We start from the raw sequence: 6,000 nt of genomic DNA, 5'->3' as shown, positions 1-6,000 counted from the left end.
ATTGGGAGTCGAACTTACCCTCACGAGGTTCCTTAAGGACATAGGCAAGGTCGCTCACTTTACCTGGGAAAGGACGGATTTTCTTGTCATAATATTTTTTGGTTGTTTCTTTCGCGCGATTCTGATTTTCACCGGCCATTTCGCGTATCTCGGAGAGACGTTTTATTAACTCGATAGTATACGAATTGTACGTTGATAGTTTATCGTCCACGGGGAACTGACTCGGGAGCCGAGACAGCCTCCCGTACACGATTTCGTAAGGGGTGAAATTTGTCGCCTCGTGCACGCTAGTGTTGCATGATAATTCCGCGTAAGGCAACAAGAGATCCCAATCATCGTACGTATCTGCACACTGCTTTATGTATTCCGCTAACAGTATGTGACTTCGTTCGAGCGCTCCGTTCGTCTGTGGTCGATAGCCGGAAGTCGTTACTTGTTTTATATGAAAGATTTTAGATATTTCGCGTAATAGATTTCCGGTAAAGGCTGCTCCGCGATCAGTAAGGATCGCACGGGGAGCACCAAATTGCGCAATTAATCGCCTCGCCATAGCTTCGGCGATCGTAGTCGCTTTTAAATCGGGTATCGATTCTGCTAAACAATACTTCGATAGGTGGTCTTGCATGGTTAGTATGTGTTTATTGCCATGTGGTGTTGTAGGCAACGGACCCACCATATCGAGCGATACCTTATCAAAGACGTCAGCCGGCGTATCAGTAATGAGCATCGGCTCGCGCGTCTTTGCTCGAACCAATTTACGTTCCTGACAGCCTTTGCAACGACGGATGTAATTTCCCACTTCGTTTCTCAGCGAAGGCCAATAAAAACGTTCTCGGATTTTGCGATAGGTCTGGGTTACCCCTCGATGGCCTCCGACAAGACTCGCGTGAAATTCTTCAATTATTTGCGAGTGTTGTTTATCCGGTGGCCGTCGAATTGTACCGTAGCATATTGTGGTGACTATGTTAGACTTACCGAGTAACCTGTTCAACCAGTCGAGGAATTTCGTGTGCGGTAATTCGTCCGTATAATCTCCCGAGCGTGAAATACGAACCGACTTCACGGCCGCTCGTTGAAGGGCGAATTTAAGATTCTCGAGTCCCTTGAATATGTGCTCGGCTTTGGTTTCGTTGTAGTACCGCTTTTTAATAACAATACTATAAATTTTATTGGACCCATATGAAGTCACCGCTATTTATCCGATTTTTAATTTCCGGTCTATAATTGTTTGTCCATCTACCCTTCCTAGGTCGGCGAATACTTTTCCTACTGAAGTTGATAGTTCTCCATCCGCAGAGATGAAATGGACTAGATTATCCGGTTTATACGTTAGGCATTCTCGCGAGCCTATTATCGTACTTGTTTTTCCTATAGATTTTTCCCGCTCAGGTTCCTCTTCACTGGATAAGTTCAGTGAGGACGACGTGATCGAGGACGAAGTCGTGTCCTTTGATCCTATTATGATGGGATCATCGGGAAAAGTTATGAGTTTGCTTTTATTCCCGCTAGAATTATAGGGAAGTGAAGCACGTGGTAACGCACGTGGTCGGTACGGTGTAGATCTTGCAGCCGGGGCCGCATCGTTGCTGGGTAATGACCATCTCACTGTGTGGCGGGGTGCGGGCAGTAGAGAGGTCCGAGCGGGCTGTGTCGGGTTCGCGCTCGAGTCCCGCGGCCATACTTATCTTGGGCCTCTCTCTCGCACTCACTCGCGGCATACTCTCTCTATCAGCTGGTGGCTCATCGCTCTCGTCGTCCGCCTCCGTTCCTTCTTCTACCGTGAGTGATGATGTCTTCTCTTCCGCACTCAGCTGCCGTACTAATTCCTGGTCCGATGGTGACTTGAACCTATTTTCTAACGCTTTTGAGCGGCTGGCGAGCTCGGCATCTCCGGCGATGTCATCGATGTCATCGATTTGGTGTGATATCGCTCTTCCAAACGCCTTAATGATTCGTTAAATTTGTTAATTGAGTCTTCAAGGGTTGCGTTACCGTCTTCGTGCTATCTGCTTCCGATTCCCCCGTGCTTCCATCAGAATCGTTGCTAGGGGTGGTGAGCGTGACCGTGATTGCAGCAGACCTCTGGTCAGACGTCGCGCTTGCGGACTCCGATGTAGACGCTGGTTCTTGGCGACCTCCGAGGGGCTTGACCTCTACGGGGGGGTGGAGGCTTCAGCCTTTTCGGAGGGAGTAACGGTGAGGGTAACATACTGCGATGCAAGCGCTGTATGGGTGGCCCTGAGCTCTCCGATTCGGATCCGGAAGGTTTCGCGACGGTGGGAGGTGGGCGCCTCGCGGGTCTTGTAACGACCTTCCCGCGTGTACGTCTCGCCACCGCTGCACCGGGCCGAAGCTCTCCGAGCCCCCTCTCCTCTTTCAGGTACCGTTGGCACTGTAGGCACGCTGCGTAGACGCGATCGTGTGCGCGCTGCTACGATTGATGCATCGGCCTTGGACGGGCCAGCTGATGTCTCAGATGTCGACACTTCTGTGCTAGACGTCAGGCCTTTACGAGTACCGAAAGGTTTTGAAGATAAAGACAAAACTTGAGCTTCCTGAGTGACGTTCGGCTCTACGTCCGAATCACTTGAAGACGAGATTATCATCGTGTTTACGGGATTACGGGAGAGTGCATCGGCATTTACATTTTCGCGCCCTGGCTTATATTGGAATTCATAATCGTATTTACACAATCTAATTTTCCATCGATTGAGCTTCTTGTCTGGATCGAGCGTAGAACGCATCCATTTGAGAGGCTCGTGATCGCTTACGAGCTTAAATTTCCTTCCATACAGATATGTGGAGAAATGTTCTATTGAATCGATTATAGCCAGACACTCTTGTTCCGTAGTTCCGTAATTCTTTTCAGCATTAGAGAAAATTCTAGAATGATAAGCGACTGGTAGATCATGGCCATCGTGAATTTGCGACAACACTGCTCCGAGTGCAAATTCCGAGGCATCGGCCGTCAAGATGAACTGTTTGGACAAATCGGGATACTGTAAAATCGGTTCTTGACGCAGTGCTTTGCGAAGCTTGCGAAAGCTGTTTTTTTGCTCCCGCTCCCATACGAAAGTTTTTCCCTTTTTGAGCAAGTCTGACAAGGGCTTCGATCTGGCAGCGAAATCCGGAATAAATCGACGGTAATAACCGGCAAGTCCCAGAAATTGGCGCACGTTTTTCTGCGTTCTCGGGCGCGGAAATTTACGCACTGCCTCTAGTTTCTTCGGGTCCATTCGCAACCCATCGCGGCTAACGATATGCCCGAGATACGCGACTTCGCTACGCAAGAACTCGCATTTGTCCGGTTCGAGGACGAGGTTAGCATCCTCGAGACGTTGCATAAGACGACGGATTTTAATCTTATGTTCCTCGAGAGTTTCCGCAAACACAACAATATCGTCGAGATACACAAACAGCTGTGTCCCCTGCAACCCGATCAGCACCCGATCCATCAGGCATTGAAAGGTCGCGGGCGCGTTTTTGAGACCTTCAGGCATGCGAGCGTACTCGTAATGCCCGTTTATCGTGGAAAACGCTGTCTTTGGAGCGTCGCTCCGATCCATCGGGATCTGCTGGAAACCGCTCGCTAAATCGAAGTCGAAATGCTCGAAGACTTTGCCCTCTTCGAGTTCCTGAGGCTCGATTTCTAATTCGATGTCGTCGAATAGCGTGTTTATTGCTAAGACGTAGCACGATCCTCCCGCAGGAGCAACGATACTTTCTCCGATAAAAACACCCGGTTGAGTCTCGACTTGTGGTAAGTATCCCTCCTTTAAATTCGCGTTTTTCAAAGGGATGCTTATTTGTTCACTCGTACGCGCGCGCAATTTATAACTTCGTTTATCCGAGGTGATTTTTGCTGCTAACACGCGCCTTGTTGGTTCCGCGTCGGAAGGAGGTAAGCCTACGAAAGACTTGCGTCGGATAGGATCACTTGAGGTGACTGTGGTGTTGTGATGAAACGAAATTTCGGCTTTCTCCGCGAAAAAATACGGTTTACCGATTAACGCGTCGCTTTTCAGTGGCAGGTTTCATAACACATAAAATTTAGCCGGTTTTTCGGAAATGTGAAGGACAACTGAGTCGAGTGTCGGAATATCCGATTCCTCTAAGCCTGTTACCCATATTTTATCGTCAGTATTTACAATTAAGTCTTGATTGAGGGCACTAAGTTTGATTGAGCTAGTTGAGGAACCCGTGTCAAGAAAGAATTTTCCCTTCTTGTTACGAAGTTCGGGGGCAGTCAGTTCGACTACTGGGCTCTCCTCGTCGCTGAGGGTCCAGAGGACGAGGCATCGTTCTCCAGGAACCTCACTGACTGTTGGTGTTCTCGGGGTCGACTCGACTCGCTTGCTCCAGTCGGGCCCGCAGGGGGATTTGCCCGGCGAGCCCCAGGGCAGTTTAAAGGCTCCCTTTGCGGGGAACGCCCCGGAGACGACCGACGCTTTAACGGGCAGCACGGGCAACCCCTGTTTTCTTTATAGTAGGGGAGCCCACGATGCTAAATGGGGATTTACTCGAGCGTCGTAAAGATCTATTGGGTTGCAAAGCTCAGATGATAAGAAGAAAAAAATGTTATATGATATATACCTTTACATCGGTGGGGGAAGCGGATATAGATTTTTAAATATGTAAAAAAAAACTGTTGCATGGACATCCTCGAGCGCGTCAGATATTGATAGCATCAATGCCCTACGTATTTTTAATAATGTACGTATGTTGATCTGATCGTTTGCATGATGCGGGTGGTTGTATGTAAGGGTTGAAAATGAAAAAAAAAAAAATTTAATCGAGCGCGTCAGATTTTCTAAGGGAGTGTTAAGTGCACCAAAAAAAAGCTCTCATTCACTAATTTGACGATTTCGATGGGACGCAAACTCGCGGCCATTTTCATAATGTGCAAAAAAAACTCGCCATTTTGAAATACTCAAGTGCGTCAGATTAAGATATATATGGTTCATCTTTATGTTCTAAACGTACTGTCTCATAATCTGACGATTATCTAGAGGGATTCGACTGATCTGACAAAAAAAAATTAGAAAAACGGTTCACCTTAAAGGCCATCCCTGCAACTTCCCGCTAGTTCCATTCTTGGGCGCTTAAAATTGTACTTATGACATTTTTGAGCTCAAAATATAATTTATGTGATATTTTGAGCTCGCTGAGTTCAAAGAAATAATATTTCTATACATTTGAGCTCTCTCAGCTCGAAAGTCTGATAGAAGTTTCATAGAACACTATTTTTGGAATTTTCAAACCGCAATAACTTTTGAATGGATCAACCAATTTTCACGCGGTTGGCACCATTCGACGCAGTTTTATCATCCTCATAAATGATTTTCAGGTTTTCATTGATCGAACCGAATATAAATCATTTAATGATGATTCCATCGACAATTCGAGGTCATCATATGTTCCTCGAGACTGTCGGAAAACCGGCTTGCTCCGACGATATTCCAAAATATTTACACATTTTTTTAATGTTTTTACCGTAAATTTTATTGTTTTTTGTAAGGTACTTTCACCACAAAATACACATTTCAAATTAATATTACTCATATTAAATATTTATAAACTTTAATTCACACAAATAATATTAAAATAGCCAAAAAAGCCAAAACGTTGGAAACACGTTGTAAACAGTATGCCACGAACGAGTCTTTATGATCAGCTGTGATGGCGTCATGGCAGCAGAAACCAGAGTGGGGACGGAGTGAGAGAGTAATAGATAGAGAAAGAGTGAGAGAGGAATAGAAACGCGGAGAAGGAAATGTAGGCATCACGCAGCTGCATGCATTTAACTTTATCGACGAATTTTTGTTATTTCGGCTTGCGGAAATCGTCAGATTATATATTTTTCATTATTCTTGAATTATTTCCTTCAAAATAAAAAAAAATTTAGCTACGCTCAAGAATGTCGAGATAACGTTTTTTTTTTACAACTTTGTTGCCCTCCCCTTTCTTTACGTCACTCTCAAATTGTCAGATTAGTGGAAT

Source organism: Neodiprion fabricii, chromosome 5 (assembly GCF_021155785.1).
Source record: "Neodiprion fabricii isolate iyNeoFabr1 chromosome 5, iyNeoFabr1.1, whole genome shotgun sequence".
Taxonomy (NCBI): Eukaryota; Metazoa; Arthropoda; class Insecta; order Hymenoptera; family Diprionidae; genus Neodiprion; species Neodiprion fabricii.
This window is presented reverse-complemented; position numbering follows the sequence as displayed.